Genomic DNA, 14607 nt, shown 5'->3' on the forward strand with positions numbered 1-14607 from the left:
AGTGTTGCAAGTGTTATGCGACTTCAGCTAATGATGGGTCCATCCGAAATTATTCCATCCAAAAGTTTTGGGTGGAGGCACAGGTCACAGAGGGAGTTCTGCTTCGACGTCAGCCCGAGCCAAAGGATATGCGTTGGCCGGGAATCGAATCCGGGTCAACTGCTTGGAAGGCAGCTATGCTCACCACTATACCACCAACGCAGTCAGCAGTCAGCAACTTGCGCCGTCACTAAGAAGGCTCGAAGTGCACGAGTCGCCGATAGGGCTAGAGGAGCAGATGAGATCTTTGTTTGGACCCGTCACTAAAGAGAGCCTTCAAGAATTTGCATCCCGTCACGTACAAGAAAGCGCTGCCTTCCCATCCGGCTAAATAAACACGAAGTGGTCAAACGCAGAGAGTGCCTATAATAACCAAAAGCCCAATCAAGGCAATCTCTTTCTCATGCCTCTATCTGAAAAGTTGGATAAAATCTTATATGAAAAAAAAAGTCTTTTAAAGAAATCCCTTATTCCGAGGTCACCGTAGCCACCAGATCCAGTCTGTATCCGCTTCAGTCACCCGGATCCAGTCCGTATCCAGAGAAGATGGTGGATCAACACCTAGAAAGGACCTCTATGGCCCAGAAACACAGCGGAGACCGTGACAACTAGATGAGCCGCAGATACAAATCCCTTGTAAAGACCACCTGGACAAGACCACAGGAAACAGATGATTCTTCTGCACAGTCTAACATTCCTGCAGCCTGGAGCTGATCTACTGGTTTCGTCTGACAAGGGGAGAACTTTCTCCCCGACTGAGCCTGGTTTCTCACCGGGTTTTTTCTCCATCCTTTCACCGATCGAGTTTTGGTTTCTTGCCTCTGTCGCTTCTGGCAGGCGGAGCTGGGGACACTTCAAGTACAGCGATATCGTTGACTTGATTGCAAATTATTGCACAGATACTATTTAAACTGAACTTAGCTGAATGATGTCATCAAAGAGTTCAATAACGAAATGCCTTTAACTGTCATTTTGCTTTTTGACGCACTGTGTTCCTAATTAATGTTGTTCAGTTGCATTGACGCAATACTTTTTGTTTAAAGCGCAATTTAAAAAAAAAAAAAAAAAAAAAAAGAGTCCAAACAATGACCCCTGCTACGGGTAGTGTTCCAAGTGTTATGCGACTTCAGCTAATGATGGGTCCATCAGAAATTTTACGGTGCTAGGGCTGGGACTGCGTCAGAAGAAGCCATGCATTGTTTAGTTATGTCAGTGCAGTGCCGTCAGTTGGGGGAGAAACGGCAGCATGCACGGCTCCTCGTTAGTATAGTGGACAGTATCTCCGCCTGTCACGCGGAAGACCGGGGTTCGATTCCCCGACGGGGAGAGCTGGTTCTTTTCGTCTTCCGAATGATCCATCCAAAATGTTTGGTTGGAGTCGCAGGTCACAGAAGGAGTTCTGCTTCGACGTCAGCCCGAGCCAAAGGACATGCGTTGGCCGGGAATCGAACCCGGGTCAACTGCTTGGAAGGCAGCTATGCTCACCACTATACCACCAACGCAGGCGGAAGTCAGTAGCTTTATTGACGCACTGTGTTCCTAATAAATGTTGTTCAGTTGCATTGACACAATACTTTTTGTTTAAAGCGCAATTAAAAAAAAAAAAAAAAAAAAAAAGAGTCCAAACAATGACCCCTGCTACCGGTAGTGTTGCAAGTGTTATGCGACTTCAGCTAATGATGGGTCCATCCGAAATTATTCCATCCAAAAGTTTTGGGTGGAGGCACAGGTCACAGAGGGAGTTCTGCTTCGACGTCAGCCCGAGCCAAAGGATATGCGTTGGCCGGGAATCGAATCCGGGTCAACTGCTTGGAAGGCAGCTATGCTCACCACTATACCACCAACGCAGTCAGCAGTCAGCAACTTGCGCCGTCACTAAGAAGGCTCGAAGTGCACGAGTCGCCGATAGGGCTAGAGGAGCAGATGAGATCTTTGTTTGGACCCGTCACTAAAGAGAGCCTTCAAGAATTTGCATCCCGTCACGTACAAGAAAGCGCTGCCTTCCCATCCGGCTAAATAAACACGAAGTGGTCAAACGCAGAGAGTGCCTATAATAACCAAAAGCCCAATCAAGGCAATCTCTTTCTCATGCCTCTATCTGAAAAGTTGGATAAAATCTTATATGAAAAAAAAAGTCTTTTAAAGAAATCCCTTATTCCGAGGTCACCGTAGCCACCAGATCCAGTCTGTATCCGCTTCAGTCACCCGGATCCAGTCCGTATCCAGAGAAGATGGTGGATCAACACCTAGAAAGGACCTCTATGGCCCAGAAACACAGCGGAGACCGTGACAACTAGATGAGCCGCAGATACAAATCCCTTGTAAAGACCACCTGGACAAGACCACAGGAAACAGATGATTCTTCTGCACAGTCTGACATTCCTGCAGCCTGGAGCTGATCTACTGGTTTCGTCTGACAAGGGGAGAACTTTCTCCCCGACTGAGCCTGGTTTCTCACCGGGTTTTTTCTCCATCCTTTCACCGATCGAGTTTTGGTTTCTTGCCTCTGTCGCTTCTGGCAGGCGGAGCTGGGGACACTTCAAGTACAGCGATATCGTTGACTTGATTGCAAATTATTGCACAGATACTATTTAAACTGAACTTAGCTGAATGATGTCATCAAAGAGTTCAATAACGAAATGCCTTTAACTGTCATTTTGCTTTTTGACGCACTGTGTTCCTAATTAATGTTGTTCAGTTGCATTGACGCAATACTTTTTGTTTAAAGCGCAATTTAAAAAAAAAAAAAAAAAAAAAAAGAGTCCAAACAATGACCCCTGCTACGGGTAGTGTTCCAAGTGTTATGCGACTTCAGCTAATGATGGGTCCATCAGAAATTTTACGGTGCTAGGGCTGGGACTGCGTCAGAAGAAGCCATGCATTGTTTAGTTATGTCAGTGCAGTGCCGTCAGTTGGGGGAGAAACGGCAGCATGCACGGCTCCTCGTTAGTATAGTGGACAGTATCTCCGCCTGTCACGCGGAAGACCGGGGTTCGATTCCCCGACGGGGAGAGCTGGTTCTTTTCGTCTTCCGAATGATCCATCCAAAATGTTTGGTTGGAGTCGCAGGTCACAGAAGGAGTTCTGCTTCGACGTCAGCCCGAGCCAAAGGACATGCGTTGGCCGGGAATCGAACCCGGGTCAACTGCTTGGAAGGCAGCTATGCTCACCACTATACCACCAACGCAGGCGGAAGTCAGTAGCTTTATTGACGCACTGTGTTCCTAATAAATGTTGTTCAGTTGCATTGACACAATACTTTTTGTTTAAAGCGCAATTAAAAAAAAAAAAAAAAAAAAAAAGAGTCCAAACAATGACCCCTGCTACCGGTAGTGTTGCAAGTGTTATGCGACTTCAGCTAATGATGGGTCCATCCGAAATTATTCCATCCAAAAGTTTTGGGTGGAGGCACAGGTCACAGAGGGAGTTCTGCTTCGACGTCAGCCCGAGCCAAAGGATATGCGTTGGCCGGGAATCGAATCCGGGTCAACTGCTTGGAAGGCAGCTATGCTCACCACTATACCACCAACGCAGTCAGCAGTCAGCAACTTGCGCCGTCACTAAGAAGGCTCGAAGTGCACGAGTCGCCGATAGGGCTAGAGGAGCAGATGAGATCTTTGTTTGGACCCGTCACTAAAGAGAGCCTTCAAGAATTTGCATCCCGTCACGTACAAGAAAGCGCTGCCTTCCCATCCGGCTAAATAAACACGAAGTGGTCAAACGCAGAGAGTGCCTATAATAACCAAAAGCCCAATCAAGGCAATCTCTTTCTCATGCCTCTATCTGAAAAGTTGGATAAAATCTTATATGAAAAAAAAAGTCTTTTAAAGAAATCCCTTATTCCGAGGTCACCGTAGCCACCAGATCCAGTCTGTATCCGCTTCAGTCACCCGGATCCAGTCCGTATCCAGAGAAGATGGTGGATCAACACCTAGAAAGGACCTCTATGGCCCAGAAACACAGCGGAGACCGTGACAACTAGATGAGCCGCAGATACAAATCCCTTGTAAAGACCACCTGGACAAGACCACAGGAAACAGATGATTCTTCTGCACAGTCTGACATTCCTGCAGCCTGGAGCTGATCTACTGGTTTCGTCTGACAAGGGGAGAACTTTCTCCCCGACTGAGCCTGGTTTCTCACCGGGTTTTTTCTCCATCCTTTCACCGATCGAGTTTTGGTTTCTTGCCTCTGTCGCTTCTGGCAGGCGGAGCTGGGGACACTTCAAGTACAGCGATATCGTTGACTTGATTGCAAATTATTGCACAGATACTATTTAAACTGAACTTAGCTGAATGATGTCATCAAAGAGTTCAATAACGAAATGCCTTTAACTGTCATTTTGCTTTTTGACGCACTGTGTTCCTAATTAATGTTGTTCAGTTGCATTGACGCAATACTTTTTGTTTAAAGCGCAATTTAAAAAAAAAAAAAAAAAAAAAAAGAGTCCAAACAATGACCCCTGCTACGGGTAGTGTTCCAAGTGTTATGCGACTTCAGCTAATGATGGGTCCATCAGAAATTTTACGGTGCTAGGGCTGGGACTGCGTCAGAAGAAGCCATGCATTGTTTAGTTATGTCAGTGCAGTGCCGTCAGTTGGGGGAGAAACGGCAGCATGCACGGCTCCTCGTTAGTATAGTGGACAGTATCTCCGCCTGTCACGCGGAAGACCGGGGTTCGATTCCCCGACGGGGAGAGCTGGTTCTTTTCGTCTTCCGAATGATCCATCCAAAATGTTTGGTTGGAGTCGCAGGTCACAGAAGGAGTTCTGCTTCGACGTCAGCCCGAGCCAAAGGACATGCGTTGGCCGGGAATCGAACCCGGGTCAACTGCTTGGAAGGCAGCTATGCTCACCACTATACCACCAACGCAGGCGGAAGTCAGTAGCTTTATTGACGCACTGTGTTCCTAATAAATGTTGTTCAGTTGCATTGACACAATACTTTTTGTTTAAAGCGCAATTAAAAAAAAAAAAAAAAAAAAAGAGTCCAAACAATGACCCCTGCTACCGGTAGTGTTGCAAGTGTTATGCGACTTCAGCTAATGATGGGTCCATCCGAAATTATTCCATCCAAAAGTTTTGGGTGGAGGCACAGGTCACAGAGGGAGTTCTGCTTCGACGTCAGCCCGAGCCAAAGGATATGCGTTGGCCGGGAATCGAATCCGGGTCAACTGCTTGGAAGGCAGCTATGCTCACCACTATACCACCAACGCAGTCAGCAGTCAGCAACTTGCGCCGTCACTAAGAAGGCTCGAAGTGCACGAGTCGCCGATAGGGCTAGAGGAGCAGATGAGATCTTTGTTTGGACCCGTCACTAAAGAGAGCCTTCAAGAATTTGCATCCCGTCACGTACAAGAAAGCGCTGCCTTCCCATCCGGCTAAATAAACACGAAGTGGTCAAACGCAGAGAGTGCCTATTCAGACGATGACCAGTGGCAAGCCCTCTCGCAGCATGCTGCCGGACGGTCAAACTGATTCTGCTCTTGACATTTCGATGTAGCTCTGCTGTGAGCAGAGCACCCAAAAATACAGGTCACTCGCAAAAGTTCCCCTCCACGGAAATCTTTAGTAAAAGGCGAAAGATTTATGCGACAATGAAGAGAAACTCGAGCTGTGTCTCCAAACCCTCGGGCCTGTGCGCTGCCTCTGTTAAACTACTACGCTCGCCAAGGGTCATCAAGGGTGACAATGCCTGCCCACATGTGTTTAGTCAGCACCCCCCCCCCCCCCCCACTCCAAAAGGGAGGAGTAAAACTCAAAAAAGTCCTCTCGGTCCACCAATAACCAAAAGCCCAATCAAGGCAATCTCTTTCTCATGCCTCTATCTGAAAAGTTGGATAAAATCTTATATGAAAAAAAAAGTCTTTTAAAGAAATCCCTTATTCCGAGGTCACCGTAGCCACCAGATCCAGTCTGTATCCGCTTCAGTCACCCGGATCCAGTCCGTATCCAGAGAAGATGGTGGATCAACACCTAGAAAGGACCTCTATGGCCCAGAAACACAGCGGAGACCGTGACAACTAGATGAGCCGCAGATACAAATCCCTTGTAAAGACCACCTGGACAAGACCACAGGAAACAGATGATTCTTCTGCACAGTCTGACATTCCTGCAGCCTGGAGCTGATCTACTGGTTTCGTCTGACAAGGGGAGAACTGTCTCCCCGACTGAGCCTGGTTTCTCACCGGGTTTTTTCTCCATCCTTTCACCGATCGAGTTTTGGTTTCTTCCCTCTGTCGCTTCTGGCAGGCGGAGCTGGGGACACTTCATGTACAGCGATATCGTTGACTTGATTGCAAATTATTGCACAGATACTATTTAAACTGAACTTAGCTGAATGATGTCATCAAAGAGTTCAATAACGAAATGCCTTTAACTGTCATTTTGCTTTTTGACGCACTGTGTTCCTAATTAATGTTGTTCAGTTGCATTGACGCAATACTTTTTGTTTAAAGCGCAATTTAAAAAAAAAAAGAGTCCAAACAATGACCCCTGCTACGGGTAGTGTTCCAAGTGTTATGCGACTTCAGCTAATGATGGGTCCATCAGAAATTTTACGGTGCTAGGGCTGGGTCTGCGTCAGAAGAAGCCATGCATTGTTTAGTTATGTCAGTGCAGTGCCGTCAGTTGGGGGAGAAACGGCAGCATGCACGGCTCCTCGTTAGTATAGTGGACAGTATCTCCGCCTGTCACGCGGAAGACCGGGGTTCGATTCCCCGACGGGGAGAGCTGGTTCTTTTCGTCTTCCGAATGATCCATCCAAAATGTTTGGTTGGAGTCGCAGGTCACAGAAGGAGTTCTGCTTCGACGTCAGCCCGAGCCAAAGGACATGCGTTGGCCGGGAATCGAACCCGGGTCAACTGCTTGGAAGGCAGCTATGCTCACCACTATACCACCAACGCAGGCGGAAGTCAGTAGCTTTATTGACGCACTGTGTTCCTAATAAATGTTGTTCAGTTGCATTGACACAATACTTTTTGTTTAAAGCGCAATTAAAAAAAAAAAAAAAAAAAAAAGAGTCCAAACAATGACCCCTGCTACGGGTAGTGTTGCAAGTGTTATGCGACTTCAGCTAATGATGGGTCCATCCGAAATTATTCCATCCAAAATTTTGGGTGGAGGCACAGGTCACAGAGGGAGTTCTGCTTCGACGTCAGCCCGAGCCAAAGGACATGCGCACTGCTCTCTCCAACTGCTTGGAAGGCAGCTATGCTCACCACTATACCACCAACGCAGTCAGCAGTCAGCAACTTGCGCCGTCACTAAGAAGGCTCGAAGTGCACGAGTCGCCGATAGGGCTAGAGGAGCAGATGAGATCTTTGTTTGGACCCGTCACTAAAGAGAGCCTTCAAGAATTTGCATCCCGTCACGTACAAGAAAGCGCTGCCTTCCCATCCGGCTAAATAAACACGAAGTGGTCAAACGCAGAGAGTGCCTATAATAACCAAAAGCCCAATCAAGGCAATCTCTTTCTCATGCCTCTATCTGAAAAGTTGGATAAAATCTTATATGAAAAAAAAAGTCTTTTAAAGAAATCCCTTATTCCGAGGTCACCGTAGCCACCAGATCCAGTCTGTATCCGCTTCAGTCACCCGGATCCAGTCCGTATCCAGAGAAGATGGTGGATCAACACCTAGAAAGGACCTCTATGGCCCAGAAACACAGCGGAGACCGTGACAACTAGATGAGCCGCAGATACAAATCCCTTGTAAAGACCACCTGGACAAGACCACAGGAAACAGATGATTCTTCTGCACAGTCTGACATTCCTGCAGCCTGGAGCTGATCTACTGGTTTCGTCTGACAAGGGGAGAACTGTCTCCCCGACTGAGCCTGGTTTCTCACCGGGTTTTTTCTCCATCCTTTCACCGATCGAGTTTTGGTTTCTTGCCTCTGTCGCTTCTGGCAGGCGGAGCTGGGGACACTTCATGTACAGCGATATCGTTGACTTGATTGCAAATTATTGCACAGATACTATTTAAACTGAACTTAGCTGAATGATGTCATCAAAGAGTTCAATAACGAAATGCCTTTAACTGTCATTTTGCTTTTTGACGCACTGTGTTCCTAATTAATGTTGTTCAGTTGCATTGACGCAATACTTTCTGTTTAAAGCGCAATTTAAAAAAAAAAAAAAAAAAAAAAGAGTCCAAACAATGACCCCTGCTACGGGTAGTGTTCCAAGTGTTATGCGACTTCAGCAAATGATGGGTCCATCAGAAATTTTACGGTGCTAGGGCTGGGTCTGCGTCAGAAGAAGCCATGCATTGTTTAGTTATGTCAGTGCAGTGCCGTCAGTTGGGGGAGAAACGGCAGCATGCACGGCTCCTCGTTAGTATAGTGGACAGTATCTCCGCCTGTCACGCGGAAGACCGGGGTTCGATTCCCCGACGGGGAGAGCTGGTTCTTTTCGTCTTCCGAATGATCCATCCAAAATGTTTGGTTGGAGTCGCAGGTCACAGAAGGAGTTCTGCTTCGACGTCAGCCCGAGCCAAAGGACATGCGTTGGCCGGGAATCGAACCCGGGTCAACTGCTTGGAAGGCAGCTATGCTCACCACTATACCACCAACGCAGGCGGAAGTCAGTAGCTTTATTGACGCACTGTGTTCCTAATAAATGTTGTTCAGTTGCATTGACACAATACTTTTTGTTTAAAGCGCAATTAAAAAAAAAAAAAAAAAAAAAAAAGAGTCCAAACAATGACCCCTGCTACCGGTAGTGTTGCAAGTGTTATGCGACTTCAGCTAATGATGGGTCCATCCGAAATTATTCCATCCAAAAGTTTTGGGTGGAGGCACAGGTCACAGAGGGAGTTCTGCTTCGACGTCAGCCCGAGCCAAAGGATATGCGTTGGCCGGGAATCGAATCCGGGTCAACTGCTTGGAAGGCAGCTATGCTCACCACTATACCACCAACGCAGTCAGCAGTCAGCAACTTGCGCCGTCACTAAGAAGGCTCGAAGTGCACGAGTCGCCGATAGGGCTAGAGGAGCAGATGAGATCTTTGTTTGGACCCGTCACTAAAGAGAGCCTTCAAGAATTTGCATCCCGTCACGTACAAGAAAGCGCTGCCTTCCCATCCGGCTAAATAAACACGAAGTGGTCAAACGCAGAGAGTGCCTATAATAACCAAAAGCCCAATCAAGGCAATCTCTTTCTCATGCCTCTATCTGAAAAGTTGGATAAAATCTTATATGAAAAAAAAAGTCTTTTAAAGAAATCCCTTATTCCGAGGTCACCGTAGCCACCAGATCCAGTCTGTATCCGCTTCAGTCACCCGGATCCAGTCCGTATCCAGAGAAGATGGTGGATCAACACCTAGAAAGGACCTCTATGGCCCAGAAACACAGCGGAGACCGTGACAACTAGATGAGCCGCAGATACAAATCCCTTGTAAAGACCACCTGGACAAGACCACAGGAAACAGATGATTCTTCTGCACAGTCTGACATTCCTGCAGCCTGGAGCTGATCTACTGGTTTCGTCTGACAAGGGGAGAACTGTCTCCCCGACTGAGCCTGGTTTCTCACCGGGTTTTTTCTCCATCCTTTCACCGATCGAGTTTTGGTTTCTTCCCTCTGTCGCTTCTGGCAGGCGGAGCTGGGGACACTTCATGTACAGCGATATCGTTGACTTGATTGCAAATTATTGCACAGATACTATTTAAACTGAACTTAGCTGAATGATGTCATCAAAGAGTTCAATAACGAAATGCCTTTAACTGTCATTTTGCTTTTTGACGCACTGTGTTCCTAATTAATGTTGTTCAGTTGCATTGACGCAATACTTTTTGTTTAAAGCGCAATTTAAAAAAAAAAAGAGTCCAAACAATGACCCCTGCTACGGGTAGTGTTCCAAGTGTTATGCGACTTCAGCTAATGATGGGTCCATCAGAAATTTTACGGTGCTAGGGCTGGGTCTGCGTCAGAAGAAGCCATGCATTGTTTAGTTATGTCAGTGCAGTGCCGTCAGTTGGGGGAGAAACGGCAGCATGCACGGCTCCTCGTTAGTATAGTGGACAGTATCTCCGCCTGTCACGCGGAAGACCGGGGTTCGATTCCCCGACGGGGAGAGCTGGTTCTTTTCGTCTTCCGAATGATCCATCCAAAATGTTTGGTTGGAGTCGCAGGTCACAGAAGGAGTTCTGCTTCGACGTCAGCCCGAGCCAAAGGACATGCGTTGGCCGGGAATCGAACCCGGGTCAACTGCTTGGAAGGCAGCTATGCTCACCACTATACCACCAACGCAGGCGGAAGTCAGTAGCTTTATTGACGCACTGTGTTCCTAATAAATGTTGTTCAGTTGCATTGACACAATACTTTTTGTTTAAAGCGCAATTAAAAAAAAAAAAAAAAAAAAAAGAGTCCAAACAATGACCCCTGCTACGGGTAGTGTTGCAAGTGTTATGCGACTTCAGCTAATGATGGGTCCATCCGAAATTATTCCATCCAAAATTTTGGGTGGAGGCACAGGTCACAGAGGGAGTTCTGCTTCGACGTCAGCCCGAGCCAAAGGACATGCGCACTGCTCTCTCCAACTGCTTGGAAGGCAGCTATGCTCACCACTATACCACCAACGCAGTCAGCAGTCAGCAACTTGCGCCGTCACTAAGAAGGCTCGAAGTGCACGAGTCGCCGATAGGGCTAGAGGAGCAGATGAGATCTTTGTTTGGACCCGTCACTAAAGAGAGCCTTCAAGAATTTGCATCCCGTCACGTACAAGAAAGCGCTGCCTTCCCATCCGGCTAAATAAACACGAAGTGGTCAAACGCAGAGAGTGCCTATAATAACCAAAAGCCCAATCAAGGCAATCTCTTTCTCATGCCTCTATCTGAAAAGTTGGATAAAATCTTATATGAAAAAAAAAGTCTTTTAAAGAAATCCCTTATTCCGAGGTCACCGTAGCCACCAGATCCAGTCTGTATCCGCTTCAGTCACCCGGATCCAGTCCGTATCCAGAGAAGATGGTGGATCAACACCTAGAAAGGACCTCTATGGCCCAGAAACACAGCGGAGACCGTGACAACTAGATGAGCCGCAGATACAAATCCCTTGTAAAGACCACCTGGACAAGACCACAGGAAACAGATGATTCTTCTGCACAGTCTGACATTCCTGCAGCCTGGAGCTGATCTACTGGTTTCGTCTGACAAGGGGAGAACTGTCTCCCCGACTGAGCCTGGTTTCTCACCGGGTTTTTTCTCCATCCTTTCACCGATCGAGTTTTGGTTTCTTGCCTCTGTCGCTTCTGGCAGGCGGAGCTGGGGACACTTCATGTACAGCGATATCGTTGACTTGATTGCAAATTATTGCACAGATACTATTTAAACTGAACTTAGCTGAATGATGTCATCAAAGAGTTCAATAACGAAATGCCTTTAACTGTCATTTTGCTTTTTGACGCACTGTGTTCCTAATTAATGTTGTTCAGTTGCATTGACGCAATACTTTTTGTTTAAAGCGCAATTTAAAAAAAAAAAAAAAAAAAAAGAGTCCAAACAATGACCCCTGCTACGGGTAGTGTTCCAATTGTTATGCGACTTCAGCAAATGATGGGTCCATCAGAAATTTTACGGTGCTAGGGCTGGGTCTGCGTCAGAAGAAGCCATGCATTGTTTAGTTATGTCAGTGCAGTGCCGTCAGTTGGGGGAGAAACGGCAGCATGCACGGCTCCTCGTTAGTATAGTGGACAGTATCTCCGCCTGTCACGCGGAAGACCGGGGTTCGATTCCCCGACGGGGAGAGCTGGTTCTTTTCGTCTTCCGAATGATCCATCCAAAATGTTTGGTTGGAGTCGCAGGTCACAGAAGGAGTTCTGCTTCGACGTCAGCCCGAGCCAAAGGACATGCGTTGGCCGGGAATCGAACCCGGGTCAACTGCTTGGAAGGCAGCTATGCTCACCACTATACCACCAACGCAGGCGGAAGTCAGTAGCTTTATTGACGCACTGTGTTCCTAATAAATGTTGTTCAGTTGCATTGACACAATACTTTTTGTTTAAAGCGCAATTAAAAAAAAAAAAAAAAAAAAAAAGAGTCCAAACAATGACCCCTGCTACCGGTAGTGTTGCAAGTGTTATGCGACTTCAGCTAATGATGGGTCCATCCGAAATTATTCCATCCAAAAGTTTTGGGTGGAGGCACAGGTCACAGAGGGAGTTCTGCTTCGACGTCAGCCCGAGCCAAAGGATATGCGTTGGCCGGGAATCGAATCCGGGTCAACTGCTTGGAAGGCAGCTATGCTCACCACTATACCACCAACGCAGTCAGCAGTCAGCAACTTGCGCCGTCACTAAGAAGGCTCGAAGTGCACGAGTCGCCGATAGGGCTAGAGGAGCAGATGAGATCTTTGTTTGGACCCGTCACTAAAGAGAGCCTTCAAGAATTTGCATCCCGTCACGTACAAGAAAGCGCTGCCTTCCCATCCGGCTAAATAAACACGAAGTGGTCAAACGCAGAGAGTGCCTATAATAACCAAAAGCCCAATCAAGGCAATCTCTTTCTCATGCCTCTATCTGAAAAGTTGGATAAAATCTTATATGAAAAAAAAAGTCTTTTAAAGAAATCCCTTATTCCGAGGTCACCGTAGCCACCAGATCCAGTCTGTATCCGCTTCAGTCACCCGGATCCAGTCCGTATCCAGAGAAGATGGTGGATCAACACCTAGAAAGGACCTCTATGGCCCAGAAACACAGCGGAGACCGTGACAACTAGATGAGCCGCAGATACAAATCCCTTGTAAAGACCACCTGGACAAGACCACAGGAAACAGATGATTCTTCTGCACAGTCTGACATTCCTGCAGCCTGGAGCTGATCTACTGGTTTCGTCTGACAAGGGGAGAACTTTCTCCCCGACTGAGCCTGGTTTCTCACCGGGTTTTTTCTCCATCCTTTCACCGATCGAGTTTTGGTTTCTTGCCTCTGTCGCTTCTGGCAGGCGGAGCTGGGGACACTTCAAGTACAGCGATATCGTTGACTTGATTGCAAATTATTGCACAGATACTATTTAAACTGAACTTAGCTGAATGATGTCATCAAAGAGTTCAATAACGAAATGCCTTTAACTGTCATTTTGCTTTTTGACGCACTGTGTTCCTAATTAATGTTGTTCAGTTGCATTGACGCAATACTTTTTGTTTAAAGCGCAATTTAAAAAAAAAAAAAAAAAAAAAAAGAGTCCAAACAATGACCCCTGCTACGGGTAGTGTTCCAAGTGTTATGCGACTTCAGCTAATGATGGGTCCATCAGAAATTTTACGGTGCTAGGGCTGGGACTGCGTCAGAAGAAGCCATGCATTGTTTAGTTATGTCAGTGCAGTGCCGTCAGTTGGGGGAGAAACGGCAGCATGCACGGCTCCTCGTTAGTATAGTGGACAGTATCTCCGCCTGTCACGCGGAAGACCGGGGTTCGATTCCCCGACGGGGAGAGCTGGTTCTTTTCGTCTTCCGAATGATCCATCCAAAATGTTTGGTTGGAGTCGCAGGTCACAGAAGGAGTTCTGCTTCGACGTCAGCCCGAGCCAAAGGACATGCGTTGGCCGGGAATCGAACCCGGGTCAACTGCTTGGAAGGCAGCTATGCTCACCACTATACCACCAACGCAGGCGGAAGTCAGTAGCTTTATTGACGCACTGTGTTCCTAATAAATGTTGTTCAGTTGCATTGACACAATACTTTTTGTTTAAAGCGCAATTAAAAAAAAAAAAAAAAAAAAAAAGAGTCCAAACAATGACCCCTGCTACCGGTAGTGTTGCAAGTGTTATGCGACTTCAGCTAATGATGGGTCCATCCGAAATTATTCCATCCAAAAGTTTTGGGTGGAGGCACAGGTCACAGAGGGAGTTCTGCTTCGACGTCAGCCCGAGCCAAAGGATATGCGTTGGCCGGGAATCGAATCCGGGTCAACTGCTTGGAAGGCAGCTATGCTCACCACTATACCACCAACGCAGTCAGCAGTCAGCAACTTGCGCCGTCACTAAGAAGGCTCGAAGTGCACGAGTCGCCGATAGGGCTAGAGGAGCAGATGAGATCTTTGTTTGGACCCGTCACTAAAGAGAGCCTTCAAGAATTTGCATCCCGTCACGTACAAGAAAGCGCTGCCTTCCCATCCGGCTAAATAAACACGAAGTGGTCAAACGCAGAGAGTGCCTATAATAACCAAAAGCCCAATCAAGGCAATCTCTTTCTCATGCCTCTATCTGAAAAGTTGGATAAAATCTTATATGAAAAAAAAAGTCTTTTAAAGAAATCCCTTATTCCGAGGTCACCGTAGCCACCAGATCCAGTCTGTATCCGCTTCAGTCACCCGGATCCAGTCCGTATCCAGAGAAGATGGTGGATCAACACCTAGAAAGGACCTCTATGGCCCAGAAACACAGCGGAGACCGTGACAACTAGATGAGCCGCAGATACAAATCCCTTGTAAAGACCACCTGGACAAGACCACAGGAAACAGATGATTCTTCTGCACAGTCTGACATTCCTGCAGCCTGGAGCTGATCTACTGGTTTCGTCTGACAAGGGGAGAACTGTCTCCCCGACTGAGCCTGGTTTCTCACCGGGTTTT

The 14607-nt window shown here is 47.1% G+C and overlaps 9 non-coding genes across 9 annotated transcripts; all 9 read right to left on the reverse strand.

Annotated features, from left to right (window-relative positions):
- Positions 1-1469: 1469 nt before the first annotated feature.
- On the reverse strand, positions 1470-1541 carry trnag-ucc (transfer RNA glycine (anticodon UCC)). Its single transcript has one exon. It is a non-coding gene; the product is annotated as a tRNA-Gly (tRNA).
- A 1613-nt stretch (positions 1542-3154) lies between these two features.
- trnag-ucc (transfer RNA glycine (anticodon UCC)) lies at positions 3155-3226 on the reverse strand. The gene has a single exon. It is a non-coding gene; the product is annotated as a tRNA-Gly (tRNA).
- Positions 3227-4839: 1613 nt separating this feature from the next.
- trnag-ucc (transfer RNA glycine (anticodon UCC)) lies at positions 4840-4911 on the reverse strand. Its single transcript has one exon. It is a non-coding gene; the product is annotated as a tRNA-Gly (tRNA).
- Positions 4912-5539: 628 nt separating this feature from the next.
- Positions 5540-5654, reverse strand: LOC127980531 (U5 spliceosomal RNA). Its single transcript, XR_008159550.1, has one exon. It is a non-coding gene; the product is annotated as a U5 spliceosomal RNA (small nuclear RNA).
- A 1217-nt stretch (positions 5655-6871) lies between these two features.
- Positions 6872-6943, reverse strand: trnag-ucc (transfer RNA glycine (anticodon UCC)). The gene has a single exon. It is a non-coding gene; the product is annotated as a tRNA-Gly (tRNA).
- A 1599-nt stretch (positions 6944-8542) lies between these two features.
- trnag-ucc (transfer RNA glycine (anticodon UCC)) lies at positions 8543-8614 on the reverse strand. The gene has a single exon. It is a non-coding gene; the product is annotated as a tRNA-Gly (tRNA).
- A 1602-nt stretch (positions 8615-10216) lies between these two features.
- trnag-ucc (transfer RNA glycine (anticodon UCC)) lies at positions 10217-10288 on the reverse strand. Its single transcript has one exon. It is a non-coding gene; the product is annotated as a tRNA-Gly (tRNA).
- Positions 10289-11886: 1598 nt separating this feature from the next.
- trnag-ucc (transfer RNA glycine (anticodon UCC)) lies at positions 11887-11958 on the reverse strand. The gene has a single exon. It is a non-coding gene; the product is annotated as a tRNA-Gly (tRNA).
- A 1613-nt stretch (positions 11959-13571) lies between these two features.
- trnag-ucc (transfer RNA glycine (anticodon UCC)) lies at positions 13572-13643 on the reverse strand. The gene has a single exon. It is a non-coding gene; the product is annotated as a tRNA-Gly (tRNA).
- Between the last annotated feature and the right edge of the window lie 964 nt (positions 13644-14607).

This window comes from Carassius gibelio, chromosome B19, assembly GCF_023724105.1.
Source record: "Carassius gibelio isolate Cgi1373 ecotype wild population from Czech Republic chromosome B19, carGib1.2-hapl.c, whole genome shotgun sequence".
Taxonomy (NCBI): Eukaryota; Metazoa; Chordata; class Actinopteri; order Cypriniformes; family Cyprinidae; genus Carassius; species Carassius gibelio.